Consider the following 25,284-nt stretch of genomic DNA (forward strand, 5'->3'; position numbering starts at 1 on the left):
ACTATGAAAATGCTATGCTAACATAATTAACAATTTATAGTTGTAATAAAAATTACCTTAACATGAATGAACAGAAAACCAAATATCAGCAGCTCTGTGAAGGCAAATGAGTCTTGTATTTTAAACAAGCAAATAAAAAAAAAAAACATTCAATTTTACCAATAAACACTGAGGAGCCTTTATGTCATTTTAAAACAGTGAAGACCATCTAGAAGCAAGTCCACTGTTCCTCCTGTCTCAGAGACCCATCATCCTTCTCCTTTAGAATAGGCAAGCAGCTCAGGTTCTCTGGTCCCATGGTGAGAGTCAACAGAAAGCATTAGTCTTAGGTACTGTGTTAAAACAATCAAGAATTCACTCATTTAAGAAGTTAATGAGCATAATAACTTAAAGATTATAATCATAAGGCAATGATATTTTCTCTGTACACTTTTAAAATTATTTTGGGGGATGGTAGCTATTTTATTTTGTGTTATAAAATAGCAGTATTAAATGATTTATATTCTTAGAATATATTGAATGTCATTGCTTAACAGATTAGTGCCTTTTTATTTTTGTATTCCATGTTATGTTACTGGTCCCAGATTCAAAACCCTTGTTTCAATGTCCCATTTGTACATTGTCTCAATAAAATGTGCACTGGCTGGCAAAGATAACTAACTAAATGCCTCAGGAGCCAGATGCTGGGGTGAAAACTTGCTAACTCAGAAAGACTGAGACAGCACCTAGCTGACTTTTCTACTCAGCTGATGTCCCAGAAGGAAAAAGGCCCTATTCTACCCTGCTAAAACAAAACAAAACAAAACAAAACAAAACAAAACAAAACAAAACAAAAACTTTGAAACAGAATATCTCTCCTTTCTACTTCCTGCACATCTATCCTACAGACTTCCTCCCACTCTGTGTGTGTGTTTTTTTTCCCCCATGTTCAGTTCCTGTCAACTGGTTGCTGGCTCTGCCTTTAACCTACAGCTAACTTTATTTAATCCTGTTTAGAGAAAACTCTTAGATTAAAGGTGCATGCTCGGTAGGAGCCACACAACTATTAACAGGTTTTTCCAGTAAACAATGCAACCTCGAGGTTCACAGTGTAATCAGATACCTTGCAACAAATGAGTGCACTAATTTAGAAGAGCATCTACATTAAGAACTCAGATGTCTCAACTGGTGATTCTAACATGTATTTAGAGAATAATTAATACTATCATAAAAAATTTAAGAAAATAGAATTAAAGTTTTAGGAATCTAAGGCAGCCCTGATACTTACTTAAAGCCGTCAACACTTTGTAAGAAGAGAAAATTGTGAAGTGACATCCTTCAGGAATGAATTTCCAAATATCAGTTGAAAAGTTGCCAACTCAAATCTAGTGACATAAAAATAAAATATGTTATAACCAAGTGAATTCAAACTGGGAACACAAAATTAGCTAAAGAACCAGAACTCAATCATCTAATTATTACCCCAAAAACAGCCAACCAAAACTGAAACAGGAAAGAGGTATTGGTTGTTAGAAACTGTTGATGAAGTTGGAACCCTATTCATCATACAGCCCAGAAAATGTTGTAGTCTGGCAACAGGATTTCCTAAAATAAAGGATAATCAGTAGAAGTAAAATGTCTTAACGCTGATAAAAACTGCCTTCCTCCCCTCCCTGCCCCTTTCCAAGTCCACTGCTAGGGGATGTCCTCCTCCCCTTCCATCTGACCGTAGCTTATCTGGTATCTTCAGGACTGGCTGCCATGTCCTCCTCTGTGGCCTAGCAAGACTGTTCCTCCGTGTGTGTGTGGGGGGGGGGGGGAGGGAGGTGCGGAGAGAAGGTAAAAGGAGCTAGTCATTAAGTTCATGTCAGAAATAGTTCCTGTTCCCCTTCCTAGAGAACCCGCTTGGATACTGAGCTACCATGGGCTACATCCAAGCAGGGGTTCTAGGTTATATCCGTTCATAGTCGTTGGTTGGAGAAACAGTCTCATAGAGGACCCCCCCCGTGCCCAGATATATTTGGTCCTTGTGGAGCTCCTGTCCTCTCCCGGTCATATTAACTCCCCCTTTTATCATATGATTCCTTGCACTCTGCTGAAGGTTTGATTAAGAGTCTCAGCATCTGCTTTGATACACTGCTAGATAGAGTCTTTCAGTGGCCCTCTGTGGTAGGCTCCTGTCCTGTTACTTGTTTTCTCCTACTTCCCATGTCCATCCCACTTGTCTTTCTAAGTGAGGATTGATCATATTACTCCGGGTCCTCTTTCTTGTTTGTCTTCTTTAGGTGCACAGGAGGGAGGGTGGGATTGGGAGGGAATGAGGGAGGGGGATAGAGCTGGGATACAAAGTTAATAACCTGTGATTAATATAAAAATAAAAATTAATAAAAAAGGATGTAATAGTAGAAACCGCTACCCTTGAGTGGCTTTGGGATCGCAGCTGTATTTTGTTATTTTCAGGTAGATATTAAATAAAGTTCCAGGTGAGGCTGAAAAAGAAAAAAAACTGAATCCCACCCACCATGGCTGAGAATAAAGCTAGGATTTTTCTCTTACTTTTACTATGCTCCTGAAAGTCCCTGATACAGCAATAACCAATAATAATAATAATAAAATAATAATAATAATAATAATAATAATAATAATAATAAATAGTACAGGAGAAGAAAGAAAGGGAGGCATAAAGGTAGATTTGTTGTTCTTGTTATCGTTTTGTTTTTCCTGTCACTTAATTGAATTGAAAACATCTACAGCAATCGACGCAGAGGTCTTAGGAACCGGTGTTTCTGTGATGGCTACAATCTGAAGTTGTCCTTCAAAATTCATGTGCTGATAATTCAATCCCAAGTACACTGGTGTCAGAAGGTTGGCCTCTTTAGGTGGTGAGAGTCCACCCTAGAGAAGGTATTAATGCTATTATAAAAGGCTGTAGAGGAAGTTCATTCATTCCTAAGTGAAAATGCAGTCTTTCTCCTCTCAGATGGATACAGCCACAGAATTCCATGTGGGAGGGGAAGAAAAAGAGCAGCACTTAGCAGACAGCAAGCCTGCTGCTCCCTTGGCCTTTGCTTTTCCAGTCTCAGGAGCCATGAGAAAACAATTTTTTGTCTTTACCAATACCCAGGTGTTCTGTTGTTGAAAAGCAAAATGGATTGTGGAAACTGTCAATCTACTATCAGAAAATGAGGTTTGAAACATATCAGAAAAAATATATCAAAAAAAATCAAATACCCTCAAGCACGTGTGCAAAGGACTGAATTTAAAGAAGTGTGCTACAAGAAATTGGAAAAAAAAAGTCTGCCTAAGTAGACTGATTACAATATTCATGATCTACTGTGTTCACCACTGTTAACACGGACATTGTACAAACTGGCATAGTGATTGATTTGACAGTGATTCCCATTTAAAGTACCAGCATTTTGAGAAGGAACTCTAAAACTCACATGATAGGATTGGCATGGAAGAACAGGACAATTCCAAAGACAAGAACAAGTCTGGAGAATTTAACTTGGTTTTAAGATCTAAATATAAAGTTTTGTCAATCTCTATCCACTGATATCCTTATTAAAGCACATAATTGCATAACTAAAATTACATAGAATCCAGAAATAAAGATATGTTATCATATATAATATTATATGTATGTATTAGCATATATATTCATATGTGTGTGTGCATGTGTGTGTGTCCAACTCATTTTCAGCAAAGTTGTCAAGCCAACTCAGTAATGAACTCAATTTTTCTACCATATTGCACTGGGACTTGGATATTTAGTTATAAGAATCAAATTGTAGTCTTGATTTCATGCATAAAAATCAATTTGATACAGAGTTCCAAATGCAAATATAGGTCCACAGACCATATAAGAAACAATAACCATACACCAAATTCACTGTAAGTGGGACTTCTCAAAAAATTAAATATGTCTTCTAGTCAAACATGCATTATAAACAGAGAGGCCAACAAGAATAATGGTTACCATCACACATATTTTAAAACATGTTCCTGCCTATTATGAGGGGCATGGATAACTTATTAACAAATAGTAGTAAGAGAATAGGAAGAAGAACAGACAAAATAGACAGACACTCGTCAAAAGCATGCAGAGTGATTAGCAAAGGCCTCCAAATTGCTCCACAGTAAAACCCAACAAGCACCACCCCATTCTGTCGTAGTATCATACACCATGGGTAGTTGTTTAAACTACATTTGCAAAAACTATCACAGGCAGGCCTATGGACCTTAGCTTGCTGCCGCACTCCTGTGCTCTTACTTAATTTAACTAATTGCTCAGCATTTTATTCAGAGGTTTCTTAGTTTCATCTCCTATTTCTGTGGTAAAATACTCTAACAAAAGCAGCTTCTGCGGGAAGAGGTTTATTTTAACTCACAATTACAAGTTACCAAACTGTCCTACATAGCAGGGAAGGCACAGTTGGCAAGAGCTTCAAGGAACAGGTCACACTGCATTCACAATCGAGCTCAGAGCAATGATCTAATGCATGAAGGGCTGCGTTGAACACTCTTTTTTGGACTTACACAGCTCAGGATCCCCTGCCTGCAGAATCTTAACACTCACAGTATAAGAAAGACAACTGCACAAAGGCCAACCTGATCTACACAATCCGCTATTGAGACTTTCTTCCTAGACCATTTTAGGCTGGTCAAATATAAAACAAAACAAAACCAAAATACAAACAATTATCATAAGAGGGGTACAGAAATATCTCTGCTATTTAATGCATTAGTTCCTTATATTGTAGCAATTTTTTTATTTCATACACAAAATTTAGATACTTATAAATGCTCTGGTGAACTTAAACTCTAAAAATTTCATTAGTTAGGCTTTTTTTTTTCTTAGAATACTAAGCCAGAGCCTTTAAAATTAAGTTCAGCATTATATTTATTTAATAGTTTTCAATTCTTTTTGTGTTGCTTTTCTTTGATTTTATTTTTCAAAAATTCTTATCAATTCAATCTTGTCATAGGATTTTTAAATAGTAGTTTGAAAATCTCTTTCAGCCGTAATGGTTTATCTATTTGTATGTAAAATAATTTTACAGGCTTGTGGGCTTGTGATATTTTTAGTATTTTTGCCTTCTGTCTAAGACCTGTTTATTGCCCTCCTGATTTGTATATGCATTTGTTGTTGTTTTTAAACTTTCCTATATTTCATGGTGGGTTAATACTTACCTGTGAAATTGTTGTTTCGTTGATGTCTTTTGGGAACTTTTTCTCCTGTGGCCTCCTCCTCTTGTGGTTTAGGAACATTTCCTTCCTTTTCAGTGAGAAGCATCTTAGCTGTAGAGCGCTCACAGGAGTGAAGGCGCCCAGGGGCAGCTCACGAAGGTGTGAAGTCCACCCAGAGCCCTGGGGCTGCAGACACAGATCTCAGGTGCTTTATTTAGCGACCCCCAAGAACAGTATCCTCTCTACATTTAGTCATGTGTAGAAGAATTTCAATACTATTTGGGTGATACCAGCTCTGAGCTGTGTATCTGAAATACTTGTCACCAGCTCTGAGCCAGTAGCATTGCTCAGTCTGGACACCTCTACCAAGCTCATCATTGTGAAAAACCACATTGCTTATGTGTGACAAGTATTTCAGACACACAAAGACTTTGCATACTTGCAAAGATTTTTACTTCTTGGTTTACATGCTCTTGTGGAATTTCCTGGGTTACATGAACAGATGTCCTTTTCCCAGATCACCTCAGGCTCTTTGGAGGAATAAAAGGCATTTGCTGAGATTTAAAATTGCATTTTATACTACTACTGTGGGCTACTGGTTCATAAATTGCACATCAGTTTCAGTCTTCCATTTCTTTCAAATATAATCATTTTATGTTTTGAGATAATACTATAATTATATCATTTCCCTTCCTTTTCCTCTGTCCCAAACCTCCCATACAACCTCTCCCTTGATCTATTTCAAAATTCATGGTCTCTTTTCCTTTGTTGTTGCAAATTTAGTCATTTTTTTAAAAAGCAGAACGCAATCAAGTCTCTGAACAGTAAGTTAATACAACCTACTGACCTCCCCTCTTTGCTCAATTTTACTGTCATCTTTTTTCAATACGTTGGTGCTGTTTCATTTTAAATCAGGCACAAATGTACTTTATAGCTCAATTTAGTGTTTTTCTCATATCTCCTAATTTATTCCTTTAACATCATTTCCTTCTTACTAAAGCGATCTCTCGTGTATTCTTTCATTTAAATCATTTGAGTTAACTATCAGATTTAGAAGGTTTATTAGGTGGGGAGGTGCTTTAGGAACATATATTTATGTGTGTGTGTGTGTGTGTGTAAGTCAGAGGGCAACTCTGGATGTCATTCTCAGGAATGCTACTCACTTTCTTTAGACATGGTTTCTCATTGGCATGGTGCCCACAACTACTCTAAGCTGACTGGCCATCCAGACCCAGGGATTCTCCTATGCCAATCTATTAACTGCTGGGATTACAGATAAGTATCAACATATCTGGCATTTTTACATGGGATCAATCTCATGTTCCCATGTCAAGCACTTTACCAACTGAGATATCTTCCCAGCTCCAATATTCTGAGTTTTTTATTTAATAAAAATGTATGTTTTCTATTCTTTTTCTTCAGCAATAATTTATCTGGGTTCCTTCTGAATATTAAAACCATCATTTCACTATTGTCATTTCCATTCCACACTTAGAGTTGAAAAGTCAGTTCTGACTTGGGCCTTCCTTCACAAGTAGATTATTCTTGTGTTGGGGGTCTTTGAAGCCCTCTCTTTAAAGCCCTTTGTGTTGTGCCGTTATCATCACTATTATTATTGTTGTTATTATTATTTCTATAATATATTAGTGGTACATTTTTTGTGCTTTTTTATGTATTTAGAGACAGGGTTTCTCTGTGTGTAGCTTTAGCTGTTCTGAAATTCACTCTGTAGACCAGGCTGGCCTCTAACTCACAGAGATCCACCTGCCTCTGCCTCTCGAGTGCTTGGCTACAGGAGTGCGCTACCATGCCAGGCTGCTCCTTATGCTTTAAGTATCACGAATCTAAAGAGATTTTTTTTTTTTCCTAGACTGTTTTGGTCTTTAGGTGACTGAATAGTTTTCTTATTTAATCGGTTTCTCATGTGTTTATTTTATGTGTAAATGTATGCCAGCTGTGTGCAGTGCTCACACAGGTCAGAGGCAGGCATGTGATTCTGCTGGAGGTGAAATTACCGTCATTGTGAGTCCCTGCCATAGGTGCTCAGAACCAAAGTCTGGGCCTCTGAGAGAGGGACCATCAAGCTCAGCTGCTGAGTCATCTCCGGAGCTCCTGATGGGCTCTTTGATTGTGCTTGATATGGCCACATCCAATCTTTTTCTTTTTCCTGTTTCATAGTTCTTGACTTCTGAGTGAAATGGTGGTATTTCTCTGGATACCTGTTTTTCAGTTGTTAGTTATCTTTTATTGAAGTACTGTTGAATAGGCTTGTTAAGTAACCTACTAACTACATTTCAGTGACACACATTTTCAACATTGTGTTCTCCTTTAGGTCTTTTTGAAAATACATCAGTCTTTATCCATGTTTACAGGTCCAAAGCTACTTAACACTCACATTCATGGGCGGCTGTTCCAGTACAGGAGGCTCTTAGGGTCAAATATGCTGTTAATTACTTTTGCTTCCACCATTCATAGCTTGTTGATCTCTATTTTGAGATTTAACACAAAGGGTTCTCTTGTCCTGTGTAAAATGGAATACGTTCAATCTCAGCCACTGGGAGGCTCAGCTTGGCTGTGCCCTTTATAAATCACCCATGAAACAGACACCTTACAACACATTTTATTTATTTATTTATCTATCTAGTTATTTATTTATGTATTTATGCCAGAAAGAACTGTAGCTGTGTCTGTCTCTCTTCTCCTTCAAGCTCTGCAAAAGTTCCCGTCATTGGGGCTTCTGACTGTCACCCCAAAACTCTAGAGTCACAATCTCAAGACAGTGAGTTTACATGACATCACACCTTTATCGTCCCACTGTTATACCCAGTTCGCGAGCCCCCAAAAGATCTCCAGGAATCGACTCCATTGCAAAACACATGAGGGTCTCTTTATTGAAAATTACAAGCTGCAGCTCGGGCCTACACAGCATCCACCGCCGAAGCGGTGGGAGCTGAGCGCCCCGCACCCAGGTTAGTGGGGTGATTTATAGATTCTGGTCCATCCCAGCATGCCCAAGGCAGGGGTAATTCCTGCCTGGCAAGCATCTATTGGTCAAGGTGCTATATTTTGAATCGATTGGCTATAGGAAGGTTCCCAGAACATTGATGACCAGGTGTCCCTCCCTAGGGGGAGGGCCCAGTTTCCTAGCAACTGTATCTCTAGTGGGTGGGGAAAGAACATGGTGAGGTAGCTCTCCCCTCAGGGAACTTACTGCTATACCGCGCCTACTCTACATAGTGTTAACAATCGCTGCTTATATTTTGGTCTCTCACCACTTTAGTATTTTGTCTCTTTCCAGTACACGATTGTTTCATTTTCCAAGTTGGGCATATCGTGATTATTAGTTAGCAAGTCCATTCGTCTTCTTTGTATTGCGACACTTTGTTCTAGCTTGCCCCTTCCTGCCCAAAGCCTAGCTCAGAAATTCTCAGACATTCTAGGCCCATAGTACTGAAGACATAGATTTCCTTCAGCATGTTTGAAGAGCAGTAACTTATTTTACTGCTGGAACACAGACTCTGCCTTTCAGTCATGTGTCCTGCATCCAAGTGTGATGTGCTTGTGTGTGGTGCTTCCACGTGTGGTGTATCCGTGTGTGGTTTATCTGTATGTGGTGCATCTGTGTGCACATCCACCTGTCCCCTGACCTTTGTGAAGGCAGCGTCATGAAACTGCCGGTCTCTTTATTTTTTGTCCACTTCCCAGGAGTGACACTCTCTCCTATTAGCTCTAGCTCGCTATGATTGTAGAGAGGAAAACTCTGTGCCGCCCCGTGTGTTTTCCGAAGCGCATCTCTCTACCTAATGACAGCACATTCCTGTTTACATGTGTATAGGTTTCCCAGTCGCAGCATCTTCTGACCACTTTCGTCCTCTGCCTGGATCATAACAGTAGTGTTATTCCTCCCCAGGGTCCAAACAACCTTGTTCTAAGAATATTTGAAACAATGTGCCAGTTCTTAAGAAATTCTATTTTAAGTGATAACTATTAAAATCAAGGAGAATCTGAGGCATTCACAAATTGTTTATTTGTCCGTTCAGTATTCTCAGTGTAAAGAGAAAGGACTGGGCCGAAAGAATTGAAGGAGTTGATGAGAAAGATAGCAGGACAATTTAGGGGTTGTTTATTAGAGGAAAGTGAGAAGATGAAAGTCAAGTTGGGGGCTCTTTGAGAGAGCACTATCCATCCACATGACCTGAACCCAGTGATACGCTTGGAATCACAACATGGAAGAGCATGGCTAAGGAATGTATTATTCACCCTGCAAGGGCTCGGGTACAGAGAGAAAATGCTCTACATTAATTAACTAAATAATTAATAATGTTATATATTTGTTAATTACTGTTATATATTAGCTAATATATAATAATCAATAATGTTATGTGATTAATTAATGCTATGTTAATTAATATAATTATTATATATTATATATGTTATATATTATATATAGAATGTTTTATATGTGTATATATAAAAAAATTCCAATGTGCATTCTGAAACAACTCCCTGTGGGTTTCCGGGATGCAAAGATGTCAAGGATGCAAAGACATTATCCCTTTGAGATATTTCTGTTTGTTTTTATATCATCAGTCAGTAGCAGAAAAAATAAAGCAATTCTTGTTGATGTTAACATCACTGTGTTTACCAGCTTTCCATCACCAGGACAGAATGGCTGAGATAATTAACATTAAAAGAGATTGCTTGGTTCAGTTTTGGAGGCGCTAGTTCAAGAACAGCTGTTACTTTTGTTTTGTGCTTGTGGCAGGCAACATTGATTGTGTGGGGGGAAATGGCAAAGAAAAAATCCCTTTCACATCAGGAGCTGAAGAACAGAGAGAGAGGAAGAGGTATAGCAGAAACAGTCTCTTTCTAGGTCACACCTCTAGTGAGTTAAGTGCCCTAAAGACTCTCCCAGTGTTTCATTACCTCTCAGTTGCCCCAGCCTGGGGACCATGCTTATCAAAGAATGGGATTTTGGAGGGCAATTAGCAATGGTGTAGGTACTGGACAGGGGTGGGAGTGGGGGTGGGAGGCAGGCTAACAAAGTTTTTATTCCTGGACATAATCACAAGGAGTAAACAGAAGTACTTTGAAATATAATTGCCAAACTCTTATCTAGGTGTTTGATGATGAATGGGACACCAAAATGAACGTAGGGCGTCGCTGAAGAGGCATTGCTTCTAGAACAGCAGGTAAGCCTTAGCACAACAGCATGCAAATGCAGAGTACCCAGGAAGACCCATGAGTTATGGTACGTTATAAATCATTCATCTATTCATGTCTCATTCAATTTTCCTCTTCAAACTGACACTTTTGATCAGCTAGATCTGCAGGCAACAAGCTGGTTTCATACTTGAGTGTTTTCATTCCTGCTTATATTTGTCTCCAAAGACTGTATTAATAGAAATGAAGGGAGCAGGAAACAAAGTCTTGGGAAGGAATAAACAAGTGTCAACAGCTGGTAGGAGAACCACTTAGCTGGAACTGTGGGGTTTCATTTGAAAACCTTGGTGAGGAGATGGTCAGGGCTGAAAGCACAAATCTATCCCTAGAAAATTGTTATTTGCATCAGACACACTTTCCATCTGTAAAAGAGCATGCTGACCCTCCCTCATGCATAATGAATGTTTTGATAGGGAGTCCTACCTTGGAATAGGAAACACACAGCCTATTATCACCTCTCTCAATACCTGCCTAGATTTGTCTACAAATGCTAGCATCTGACAACGTGCAGTCCTACCTATGTTGCTCCTAACTGCCCTACTCCAGATGTGCCTAAGAAAATACAAAAAAATAAAGTTTAAGAAGGTTTAGTCTAAATAGATGTGACTCACTCCAAATGAGTCAGTGTTTGCATAAAGAGTCCTGGATCAGCTCTTGAAAGCAACCACTTGATTGAGTTGAAAGCCTTCCTTTTAGCTAGCAGATTCTGCTAATTAAGCTACATAGTGCGAGAGGTTATTTGTTTTGCTAATTAAGCTACAAAGTATGAGAGGTGGTTTGTTATTTATTTGTTTGAATGGAAGCATCTTTCTGAAGAAATGGTCACCATGATATAACCATCTCACAGTGCCCAAGTGAGAAAACACATCTTTCTCTAGAAGCATTATTGTACAGTAGTAAGAGCACAACTTTTGGGTTAGAAAAAATGGAGTTATAATCTAGATTCTTTACTCATTCTGAGTAAATCACTTAACTTTCCGTTGCTTTAAAGTAGGTTTTAAAGATGAGATTAGATGAGATGGTAGGCAGAGGCTGTGTGCTGTCACTTGCTTCTTGTCAGTGTGAGAACTAGTGAGTAAATGATAAGCATTTGGTATGGTAATCGCACATTACATCCTGAACTGCTATACTCATCCATCAGCCAAAATGCATATTGTAGTCATCCCCATGATTAGAATTTGGATCACAAACCACTTGGAATATATAATTAAAGTCATCACTATTCTTTCTCCCAAAGTAAAATACACATATTTCAAAAACATTACCCAAGTATTCTGTAGATCATCGCAGTTTTATTCACCCTAGCCAAAAATAGAAAGAGCTAAAATGTTATACATAAAGAAACAAAATACAGTATATATTGGGAAAAGAATTCACACTTTAAAAGCAAAGAGAACTCAGATACATACTACAAGATGAATCTTGAAGACATTATACTAAGTAACAAATTTTATCAGAGACACGTTTCATGAAATACCAAGAATAGCAATGCTATATGTAAAGACAAAACTGTAACAGTGGTTACCAAGGGACAGGAGGATGAGAGAATCATCCAAGTTCAATTTGAGATGATGAAAGCATTCCAGAAATGGATGATGATGACAATAGCACAGCAATTTGAATACAGGTAATGCCTGTATGGCGTATTATAATGATTAATGTGAATTTTATGCTATGTATCTACAACCTACAAAAAAAAAAAAAAAAACAAAAAAAAAAACAAAAAAAAAAACAAAAAACCACACACAGAACCAGAAAAAAAATCTGCTTTAAAAAAAATTAAAAGAACTTTTTATATATTTGAATGCTTGAATGCTTGCTTATGTGTATGTTTGTGTGTGTGTGTGTGTGTGTGTGTGTGTGTGTGTGCACCATGTGCATGCCTGGTGCCTGAAGAGGTCACAAAAGGGCATCAGATCCCCTGAAACGGGAGGTCCATTTCTAAAGTACCATGAGGATTCTGGAAACCGAGCCTGCATCCTCTGAACAGCAACCAATGCTGTTAGTTGCTGAGGCACCTGGCCAGCCCTAGAAGTGTGATTTAATAAACTTAGTGAAAAACTTCAACATTTTAGTAAGCTGTATCAAGGTAATATTCATATAGCTTAGCGTTCTTCGATGTTAAGGAAACAGTTAGTTTGGCATCAGTAAATTCAAATATATGTACTACCATTACCATAATTCAGTTTTCTGACATTTATATCACCAAAATTGTGTCTTATATCTATTTGTGGCAGTTTAGTTTTTTCAAATTTGGCTCAGACAAATGGCTGAGTAATTTTTTCTCTCTCTCTCTAACTTTGCCTGATCAGAAAATGCATAAAAAAAAAGAAAATCCCATGATACATACTATTCTTTGTCTAGTTTCTCCCACATAGGAATTCAGCTATGTTTTGTTGTTGTTTTAAGATTTGTCATGTTATTGTAGGTATCAGGATTTATGTCCTTTTATGGATAAGTAATATCTGATTGTATGGCTATAGCACCAACTTACCAGTTAGTTACAATGAGCTTGCTTCCAGTTTGTGGCTACTGTCAGTAATGTTTCTGTGAACCCTCATTAACAGGTGTTTATATGAACATATGATTTCATCTCTTACATAAATTCCTGCAATATAACTGCTGGCTTCTATGGTAGTATACACTTAATTGTTCAGGAAACCACCAAAGTGTTTTCTAAATCATTGAAACCTTTCATATCGCACCAGCAGGTAGGCCAGTTCCTTCTTCGGTTATTTTGTTATATAGTTTTCATTTTGAAGCTTTGGTAGAGGTCTGAGAAAGCAGCTATGTGGAAAGGCTGAAGGGGCAGTTGGGAGCCAGTTGGTTAGGGTGTTTGGCTGTTAACTAAAGTTCTGTGCAATAGTAGAAGTTCATATTCCCCTCACTACCTTTTTTTCCTAAAATGTGTGAAAATCTGTAACTAACTTTACAGGCTTTTTCCATCTTTTCCTCAGACTTTGTCTAAGACTCTATTTCTGATGTCACCATACACTTTGACCACAGAACATGGAGAAATCAAGCTGGCAGTGATCAGGAAGCCTCCTCCTTGATTTCTGTTGCTATAACATAATGCCACAAAAAGTGTCGATTACAAAGAGAAGAGGTTTCCAGGGGCCCACAGTTCTATTCCAGGGTCAAGGGGCTACACCTGGTGGTGGTTTTCTGGCTGACAAAGACAGCATTGCTTGGTGAGAGATTGGAGTACCCAGAGATAGAGGCAGCATGGCTTTCAATGTGACAATAACTCATTAACCATTAGTCACGTAGATGCATGGATCCAGGGAGGCAAAGTCCCACACTCTAGCTACTTCTTAATGGTCTCACCTCAGTCTAGCTCTTAGCAAATCATGTTGGGAATTGAATTGCAATACAAATTTCAGAAGGCAAATACTATTCTGACTCTCAACTCCTCTCATTTTATATCCTTGGAATGTGTAAGTTTAAAGAAGCAAAGTCAGCTTCTTTTTTTTTTTTTTTTAGAAATGATACAGTAAAATCTGTCTTTAAAAATGAAAATAAAATGAAGTGCAAGTAGGTGAAATGATAATATCACAAAAGACACATTTTCAGACTAGGACTTAAATTTTTTTTTCTTTATGCTAAATTGTGCTAGGCTCACTGGTTTTGGCATCCTTGGCTTAGAAGGAGTATTTTGTGATAGAGAACAAACAGCTGCTATTTTCTCAAGTGCCACAAGAACCTTTATATTTCAGCCATACTTTTATTTAGGTGACAAGTTTTCATCCTCCACTGAAACCAGAGACCCTGGTAACTGTGTTCTGATATGACTGTGAGGCCCACATCAAGCAAATATTGCAATATATAAGACAATATTCATTTCCAACCCTCTTAATCTACCCTTCTGTGAGGAGACCTGAAAAAGTCTCTGTATCTCACTCTGCCATTTTCTTGACTCTGGGCACCAGCACTTCAGGCTCCTCACATGAAAGACTTAATGAATGACTATGACAATCATAGTAAATGTGCCAGCTTTCTCAACTCATTAAGGATATTCTTGAATCTGTACCTGGGTGATGGTTAATGGCTTCTGTGAGAACTCAACAAACACCCAGAGTCAAGGTGGGAGGCTGAAAACTTGACTTAAAACTTTCTTCCAAATTGGATATTGAATGGATCCGATAAATGGATACATAAGGACCTATGGCTTAAAAATGGAAATGTATTTACCTGAGCACTGAAGAAGAGTGTTTGCTAGTGTGAATGCCAATAAATGCTTTATACTTAGTGTCTCGTCAATTATGGTAGCAACAGATCTTTCTTCCACATTATTATCATTTGTGGTACATTGACTTTAGTCCAGATCTCAGTGTATGATATGACATAGCCCTATGCCAAGAGTAGCTAATACAGATCAGACTGAATATATTACCATTTATGAGTGCTTAGAATAAGGATGATACTCTTCTAAGACCATCCTTCACCTGGGTATTATCCATTCTTTACAGAAATATAATAATAGATTACATATTATATATTAATTATCATTATGTTATAGTCATATAAATATAATTATTGTTTTACACGGAAAGAATCTGAACTTTGGATACTGAGTCACCTATGAGATGTTATCCCCAGTGATCTAATGTCTCCTTCTAAGCCCTAAGTCTTCCAGCCTGCATCATCTGTGAGCTAGGGACTAAGCCACTAACTCATGTGCCTTCAAGGGATGTTACACACGCACACTATATTACTTCCTTTTGAAAATTTCTCCAGCATATTTTTCTTTTATTTTGACTGTTTTGTCTAAATGGTACCATACTACTGTTAGTAGCACTAATAGTTTGATTTTAGATTTACAGGCAGTCAATGGCTGAGTGAATATTATTATTATTATTATTATTTGCTTTCAATTTTAGCTGCCATGTTGTTACGTGCTTCTTTTGTCCTTCATGCATGTTTTTATTCTCCCTTCCTACTTTCCTTCTTTCCTGCCATCTGCCCCCTTCAAACTTATGCCAAGCTATGGATTTGATCTCTGGCTTTCGTGATACTTAATTCACGGCAGGAAACATTTGGAAAAATCTGTGGTTATTCTCATTGTCATTTGAGTAGGCTGGGGACTGCAAAGCTGGTAGCTAGTAGATGGGGTCCCAGGGGGCTACTGAATATCTTACAACAAGAAGCAGAGCTTACTCCAAACAAACCTCTACATATTATCAGAGATGAGAAGCGGATAGTAAGATGTACAATATTCAAAGATCTCACGGCAGTTGATTGACTAGTGGTGGGAGCATCTGAGTGAAAAATGGCAATAATAAAAACAGGGTTAAGCACCTTGATTGAAGTATGTACAAGTTATAGAGTTGACACAAGGGAGAAATATTCACGTGGAAGTATAGGTGATTGACAACAAAAGGTTTGCAGGGCCTGAAAGTGTGAAGCTCAGTCCCAGGCTTAAGCTAACTTTGCTGGGGTGACAGAAAGGAAAGCCGAGAGAAGGAAGAGAATAAAGAGGAGGACAGTTTGTCTGGGGAAGCTCTCAATCATTAGGATTTCTAGTGAACTGATTGCAAAGACCTTGGACAGTGGAGAATCATCTCGGTAATTAAGGTAGTAAAATGACAGGATCAGACGAAAGGTTACAGTCTACAGCGGAGACTGGATTATAGCAAGAGGCACAGAGTGTACCATTGGAAAAGATGCTGTGGCAAGAGGCCAAGAAAAGGGAGTAGATGTGAACCATGGCAGTAGGGTTTAGATGGAGACAAAGAGAAAAAAAATGAGAAAAAATTTATAGACAGAATCAGTGACCCTAAAGAGAAAGCCGCAGGTAGTGGAAGAAAACAATCAAGACAAGTTTCTTGCTTCATACCTGGGCACTTGTGCAGAAACCATGAAATGGGATACAGACATAGGAGCTTGGCTCCCTTGGTTGGTGAGTTCAGGAGAGTCACTGAGTGTTTTAATGAGCATTTGAGCTTATGGAAGTTGTTCATCATATAAATGGAGATTTGAGGGAAGCTTTTTGATGTATCTGGCACTCAGCGAAGTATCTTGGATGATAGGCATCTGGAAAATAGGAGACGGTGAAGCACAGCTTTGGAGGGTTCAAAATGCAGCAATAAAGGAGGGAAGGTACAGCAATATTAGGCCTTGACCAGCCCTGATACAGCAATATTAGGCCTTGACCAGCCCTGATAGCAGGGTTTCCAGAAAGAAAAGATTCATAAACAATGCTACCTGATCAAATTGTGTTTGGATATGGATGAAATGTCAAATGGAAAAGCTAGACTCATGACTGGGACTTAGACAATCTGGTTGATTTAAGACTCTAAGATAAGCAGGAACAATAGCCAATAAGCAATATATAAATGCAAGACAACCCAAAAAACTAGTGCCTACACATGCCATGGGCTTCTAGCTACCAACTACTCCTGTGCTGACCAGTTGGATTTTGGGTATTCTGCTCTAATAATTCTTTCAGAGACTGTGTACAACGATGCCATGAAGGGCTCAGGAAACTTGGGGCCCAAGTCACTCAATTAAGCTTGTCTCCCAATTGCCTCTTCAAACAGTGCCCTGTTGATTAAACAGCTCTTTCTTTTTATTCCCTGTAATTTAGTGATATTGTTATAAGCATGCCTCTTGATCTGTCTGGTAAAACTGCCAAACTCCTAAACATAATACAGCAGTCATTTTGAATGAACCTATCACTGGCAACTCTGCTTGGCTTCAATCATGTTTCTTTCCTTTTGCTCTACAAATACAATTTTCTATTACTTTAGTGTAAGCTATGTCACCCTAAATTGAAACTGTAAATTACACGGTACATGTTTTTCTTGATCTTCTTGGTGTCTTGGATATAGTAAGAAATCAATCAGACTCAGTTGATTAAAAAAGAAAACTAACAGTGACTTCTTTAACTCTTGTTTTGATTTGTGTTTGTTGATGACCTTATCTTTTAACCACTGATCTGGTTCATTTCCCTTCTAACATTTCAAATTCTGTTAGCCTATGTACACACATGCACACAGAGGCACATATTTTTGTTTGCTCAATAATAGACTCTATCTCTTAAGTCAAGTGTTTTCTTGTTTTAATAACCTGTCTCAATGTAATCACCCTCTTTGTACTTCACTGGGTACACTGAGCGAGGCATGGAGAAACACACTGAAAATCCAGTGTTCAAATCATATTTTTCCAAACATGTCATGTTTCTCTTCCCCCATTCCCATATTTATAAAAAATGTGATCAGATTTCCAAAACCATGGAAGAATTCAAAAAGTAATACTGAAGAGTTCTCCCAGCATGAACCTAAGCTATCCCACTACCGAGACTTGTATTGCCTGAGCCTCCTTGTTACAGTTCCTGGCAGCCAGATGAGCTCAATTACACCTGGGAAGGGATCCTGGAAGAAGGAATGTGGGTTGGAAATGCCTTGAACACTGACTCTCTGATCTTTTAGTTTGTCTAGAACAGCATTAGAAGATCATATCCAAACCCCATAGAAAACAAGCTGTAACTGTTACAAAACTGAATTACTTTCCAAGGCCATAGTCTCCTGGGAAGGTCTAGAGCCTGTTCTGTTTGGTGTTAAAGATTTGATGACAAGGGTAAGGGAGAAGACTTCTGCTTACATTTACACGAAACACAGCTAAGCCTTGGAATGTTGGGCACTCTATGCTAGCATTGAAAGACATGCAGATTTTGTGTCGTGGGTACAGCTATTTTATACTAGGAATGTCCAGAAGAGTTAAGAGTGAGATTCTTCCAAGTGTTTTATCAGAAAGCAGATTCTCCAGTTAGCCTCAGAGAAGAGAGGATGCTCATTGTTAATTGCTATGTGGCTCCTGGACCCAGGGGATTGTTTGCAAACTCTGGGGATAAACTTTCAAGTCACCTGAGGCAACAACTCCATGAAACTGAAGGGTAGCAGTGATTTCATAAAATCAGGAGGCAGCTGGTGTTTATGAAAGAATTGCTATTAATTACACCCTCACTGTAATCACAAGTTGGCAAAGCCTGCGGAAGTGCATTCCAGTTTTTTATGTAGAAGCATTTGGGTGCTAAGTGACCGAGCGGTAGAGCAATAAGCAATGTGCTTATTCTCTTCCTTTGCCACAAGTTTTTAACTCACTTATGTACTTTCCTTTTCCAACACTATTTTTTCATACATGGGTGCTTTCAAATTTTCATTTGCAAATATAACCCATTTACTGACTAAATATCTTTTCAGGGCTTTTGGGGCATAACAGATGTGCTGTAGGACTCCAGATCATGGAAGTATAGGCTCAAATACAGTCCTCACTACTTATTGCCTGGTGAGCACTGCCAGTTTTCTTTTCTTCTTAGTCTGTGCTTCATTCTTTTCCTAAGCAGAAGGGCAGTAGTGTAGACATGCAGGAGCACACTCACCTTGAGTTGCTAAAAGGATGCTTAGTCACTGCTCCTGCCACATGTGGACACAGTAATGGCTTGGCAATATTAACTAACAATGTCCATTTTCACTTTCATCTGTTCCTGTTCTGTGAGTATATAGAAGCCCAAATCCATTATTGTCCCCAAATTCTAGTTCTTTCTTTACCTTGTTGGGAAAGCTGAGTTATCTTTTTTCTTTTCCCTAGATGAGTCATGTCATGAACAGACCTTTGTCCAAGGGGTCCAGGCTCTCTTCCTAGCTTTCGCAGTGGAGGGCGGCTGGGGCTTATTTTGGAAGGTTATGTTAAATCGTAAATAGTAAAACCATGGTATCATTTTGTTGGCTGCACATGATTTTATATCTTTTCGTTAGTGTTTTTCCTTAATTTAAAGGAACATGAATGGTAGAAATGAAGAAAAGTATTAAGAAGGCCTGTTCTCACTGCTGATGTCTCTGGCCTGTTGTGAAAACTCTCTTCTGTGGGTCAGTGTTCTTGCCTTTAACACAATCTGGACTGGATTTCCGTTAGCTTTTAGAGAAGGGAGAAGCATAAATTAACTATTATACTCATACTGGAAAAAGTGGTAATAGTTTAAATGTCCATCAGCAGATAGATGGATAAATAGAATGTGGCATATCCATACAATGGAATTTTTTTTATTGGGCAATGTAAAGAAATACAACAATATGGATGGGCTAGGGAGTAATAGGCTAGGTGAAAGAGGCCAGTCATTGAAGACCACATATTGAATGACCTCATTTAACATAAGTGGGCAGAACACAGAAATTAGTGGAGAGAGAAAGCACTTCGTAGCTGCTAGGACCAGTGTGGACATAGGTTGGGGCAAAATGAATAATGACTGCTAATGTGTGTAGGATTTTTTTCTTGTAAAATTTGAAATGTTCTAAACTTTATTGTGGTAAATGTTGCCCAGTTATGTGGATACACCAGAAACCATTATATTGTTAATTTTAACCAAATGTACTGTATGGCATATGAATTTTATCATAGTAAAGCTGAGACTTAAAAACTGATTGAGACACTATAGCTAACAACTTTTCCTTGTACTTCCACCCTAATACACAGTGGACTCTGAAAAACAAGCATGAGAAGTGAAACCCTATCACAGGCAGAAGGGGATTGTTTGGTTTCCCTGCAAACTTGGAAGGTTCTTGAAGAAACAGATGATTAGGATGGCTAAGAGACTCAGTGCTGGGTACCACTCTACATCTTGGCTTCTGCAGGGCAGCTTCCCATCACACATGCCATAATCATAGTCTTCACTGTAGCGCACTCATCAGGCCCACAGTTCTGAATTAGCAGAGAGAGGTACTTCGTGATATTGTGGAGACGGTGAGGCTGACAGAGAACAGCCTGAAGGAAAGACTGTTTCCTCATAGAAGTCCACAGTCTCCCAAATCCTGAGAGGAGTCAGAGTCACACAGGAAAGGGAGGGAGTCACGATACAAGAGGCATGTGGAGAACTGATCATTTCCTCTGAAATAACCCATTTTCTAGATTTAGCTGTTTACCTTCCTGACTCCCCTAAGACAGTAATAAGGAACTCAGTCCCCTTTCAGACTGGGAAGGGAAGTGAAGCAGGGTTAGTTACCCCAGAAGCTGCCTCCCAGGGAAGAGCTCCAGCCAGCACTTCACTTCCATGTCTGATCCCATGAAAGTAGGCCTTGAGTAACAGCAGGTCTAAGCTGGAAGTCCCCAGGAGAGGCAGGAGCAGCAGACTACCGGGACAGACACAGGACTGCATTTTAAACAACTGCATCTGCTTATTTTCACCTGAACAGCCATCAGGAGAGCAGTGTTTAGTTCAGAACCGAGGGAAGAGAGAGGGAAACACAGTGAGCAGACACTGTCTCCGTGTTCTTGGCACACTCCCTTACAGCAGTGCTTCTGAGTGGAAACTATATCCACATATTATCTCTGCCTGAAGCTCAGAACGATACATCTGCTTCACATAGTATTGATTTTAAAAACATGGAAACAGATGAAGACAGGTAAATGAGGCCCCGGGATCCCACACATAAGGGAGTGACAAACTTCTGAGTTTAATCCACACTTACTGTTTCTACTTCCCTCTTTTGTAGTCTGTAAATAGAGTTTCTTACAGCGTCACAAAATGCCAGAAAACACATCCTGATTTTTTTTCTAAATATTTGAAGGTTTTCCTTGTGATCCATCACTTCAACTTATAATCATTATGTATTTTTCTGAATTCTTCTTTAAGATTAAAAAAAAAAGTGTGTGTGCATGTTTGTGTGTGTGTGAGAGAGAGAGAGTGAGTGAGTACATGTGTGCCACAGACTGAGATCAGAGGACAAACAACACGAGTTGCTTCTCTCTCTCCACAAGGTGGGTCCTAGAAACCTAACTCAGATAGCCAGGCTTCATGGCAAGCAAATGCCTCTCTACCCGCTCACTGGGCTCTCTCCATCACGCTTTCCTGGATCCTTAAGCTCTTGTTATATTTGCTCAAGGAACTTTCTATTTAACTTTTCTTGCTAATCTTTCTTTTGAGAAGTCAAACTCTTAGGGGCAAGAGTGTAGGACAAGATACCATGTGCACGTATTGATAAGTGTTCAATAAATACTTGTTAAAGAAAGGCATTCCTCAGACACTTCTCTATTCTGTTTCCTCTCGTCTTTCTCACTTGAAGCTGTTTACATGTCAGACACTATGCTCGACGCAATTCGTGAATTCTCACAAAGAGATTCCATTGTTATCAACTCTTTCCAGTCCAGGAAATTGAGAGACAAAGGCACCAGGGTTTCTTCTTACAAGGACACAAAGCTCATACCTTCCTCGGCCCGATTTCAAGCCACTACAATATTTTGCCACAAGACCACCCATCAATGTGGTAATGGGACCTGAAGTTGAACCCCAGAGCCTTGGCTTGTTGGCTGCCGACCTCATCATTAGGTCCTCCACCAGGGGAAATCAGCTAGTCAATAAGCATGCATTCCCTTCCGACCATTTCCCTCCACCTGGCTGACAGGGTTTTCCCCAGTCGCTTTCTACCCTGGCATGCAAACTACATGTTAAAAAGCCAGAGCATCGAACTCCAACATTATCGCGATAAATAGTCCATCTAATCACCCTACTAAATCATCATGCTGAGCCCCCGGAATGCTAATTCTCCTTCTCTCTATTCCTCTCAGTCTCTCCTGAGACTTTCATTCGAGCCTTTCCCTCCCAACTAAAACCAGATACGTAAGGATGGCATTATATTTCTTCACAGCTAATAGCCAGACTATGAAATCATCCAGCAAGCAGCTCCCAAGCCATGTGAATCAGTCGTAACAAATTTCCTTCATTTTTATAACCCTGGAGATGGAGGAAGGGCCAAGAGGTAGATGAAGGGAAGGGTGATTGCCAGACATTGTTAATGTTTTCCCTGGGTAATCGGAGAGAGAGAAGCTAGGTCAGATGAGAAGCGGGATTTCCCTGGAAAAGTGAAGGCCTACGGCCTACAGGGCCTGCTTGGCCCACATTGGATTGATTATGGCTCAGGAAGTGAAATCTGACGTGACTGACACTTAACACTCTCACCACATCCTGTCTTCTAGACGATGAGAATAAAGATATTGTATTTTCAGTGGCACTGACATTTTTATTCCTCTTACCTAAAAGGGAAACAGCATTTGGGGACTTGTTGAAAGGATAAAGAAGAAGAGAACACCTTCAGTGCTTCTGGGAAGAAGAAAATTTTAAGCAAGAAGTTGTATAGGAAGGAAACATCCAATCCTACCTTGGGGGTAAATAAAACAAACTTCCTGCCTTTGCCTGCACAAATAATGGGTGATTCAGTGGTTCTCAACCTTCTTAACACTATACCCTTTAACACAGTTCCTCATGTTGTTGTGACTCCCAACTATAAAATTATTTTTATTGCTACTTCACAAATGTAATTTTGCTGCTGTTATGTATTGCAATGTAATATCTGATATTCAGGATATCTAGTATGAGAACCCTATGAAAAGGCTGTTCAACCTCTAGAGGAGTTGTAACCCACAGGTTGAGAACTGCTGGGTTTTATGAAATTAAAGAAATAAAAAAAAAGTCAGAATTGAAATAAACCTGAAATAGTAAAGCTTTTAATGCATTCTCAACATCTTCCCCAATTCCAGAAAATAAAGGGAACTGAAATTGTTAACAAGTGAAGCCTCCTGAAGGACTCACAGATTTGAAGCACAGCCATTTTTGTCCACATTAATAATGGCATCAGCTTTGGGGGATTGCTTCTGAGACAGGGTGGCACTAGAGAGCACAGGGTGGCTGTGAGCTAGTGAGCCTCCTGCTTCAGCCTCCTAAGAGTTTCATTATCCTGCCTGAAGCTTTGAGTTGCTCCCTGGAAATTCTCCTTTCCAGGGGACAGTCTGTGTTCTATTCCAAGAACATCTTCTAAACAAAAGAACACAAGCAGGAAACCATTCTCTTGCTAGCTTGTGGGGAGCAATGGCTCTGTTTCTTTAAGTGATGCATCCCCAAACTTAAGCAGCTTTCCGAACCCAGGTCTCTTGCTGTAATTTATGATCATCTTATCAAATTTGCTTTGGATGCAAATGAAAATAATTAGCTTGCAATCTTCCCATGAAAAGGTGTGGAAGTGAGGCGGCATCATAGAGGATATCCATTCTACTCTGTCTAGAAGGCTGTTTAGACAGTCCGTCCTGCAGAAAACAAAACCACAGCCATATGTGTAGAAGCTGAATAAATCAATAGGATGGCAAGACAGGAGTGAGGAACAGGAAATACACAGAGGGTGATGATGGTGACAGTAACCATGGCAATAACAGTATTTAATGCCACAACAGAGTTTTATGATTTACAGAGAACTTGACTCAAGTGATCCCATTTGATAGACATTTTAATATTTTTAAATATTATTATTTTAATTACATGTATATACATGTGTGCGTGTGTGAGACAGAGAGAGAGAGAGAAAGAGAGAGAGAAGTGTGCATTGAAATGCAGTGCTCACAGAGGCCAGAAGATGGCAATGGTCCATTGGTGAACCACTTGATTTGGATATTGGGTTCTCTGAAAGAGCAGTGTATGTTCTTAACCACTGACCTTTCTCTCCAGAACCAATTTAATGCTATCTATCATCTGTTTGTCCCTTTGTGAGTGTTCCTGTTTGCACTTTGAGATTCATGCTTTCAGCTGCCGCTCCAGCCCCCTCCTCCCCAGGCACTTCAGCTCCACCAGTATGGACTGCTATTCCTCTGAAATATTTAGCCAAATAAATCCTTTTTCTCTAAGTTGTCATGTTATCTTATCAGAGTGATAGAAAAGTAACTAAGATAAGTGCTACGCCTCAGGTGTTGTCTAGTTTTTTATTATTAATTAACTAATTAATTATTTTTTTTGACATATGGTCTCTTGTTGTCTTAGAACTCACCAAGTAGGTGAGGCTGGCAAGCCAGTGAGTCCTAGAGATCTGCCCATCTCCACCATGGGATTGGAAGCTTGTGCTACAACATCTGTTTGGTTTGTTGTTGCTGTTGTTTTTTTTAACTTTGCTGACTTAACTATTTCTGCAGCTCTGCATATTGATTAAAAAGTTGTTTAATTTTTACTTACAACTCATTCCATATGCCATCACAAAAAGCTCTTCAAAAACAAAAGAGGTGCTTTTTTTCCTATTGAAGTTCTCAAATGCTTATTATTTTTAATTTTGTTTTAAAAATGAATTCAAATTATAATCTCTAATTCCTTTTATCTTCATTTTGTTTTTGCTTTTTTTGTACTCCTTTCTACATCTAGAGAGTAATTCTCAAGCAAGCATTGTTTCCTTTTTAGCCAAGTAGAATAAAGAATAAATGCCTTAAAGAGGCATTCCCTCCTCATCCATGAAGCCTTACATGAAATCACTAGAAAGTGAAACCAACTCAACTGCCTGCCATGATGAATGGGAAAGAAACCCAAGTATTTTTCTTCTTCTTTTCCTATTTGAATTTGTAAGATCCCATAGCTGTCTTCCTAACTACCTCACCATTGCCACAGCCATGACTCCATTACAAAACAAAACCTCAAATCACAAATTTAAAACAACAATGAAACCTCAATAACCTCATGGCTGACTGGATCAAAAGTCATCTATCATTGTGTATCCAGGAGACCTGTGATGGGGTCTCACATATTTTCGTTTTGGAAAACCGCCTTATTTCTTTTTAAATCCTGGATACTACTGCTCAGTATTTATGCCCCATATTCCATATGTGACAACTTTGTTCATGTACTAACTATTCTTTTTAGAATCTCCTAATACTCTTTGGCAAAGTCCCCACCATACTACTTTCTGTTACCTCCTTTCCTCTCCCAGCAAATGCCTTCCTCCCAACTCTGTCTCCCTCCTTCATGCCTTTTGTGTGTGTAACCCACCATGTTTAATTAAGACTGCCTAAGTGAACATGGATCTGGAGTTATTTGCTTGAGTAATGATTTCCTTAGAAAATGTGTCAGTGTGTAACTTACCAGTGATTACATAT

This window comes from Meriones unguiculatus, chromosome 1 (genome assembly GCF_030254825.1).
Source record: "Meriones unguiculatus strain TT.TT164.6M chromosome 1, Bangor_MerUng_6.1, whole genome shotgun sequence".
Lineage (NCBI taxonomy): Eukaryota > Metazoa > Chordata > Mammalia > Rodentia > Muridae > Meriones > Meriones unguiculatus.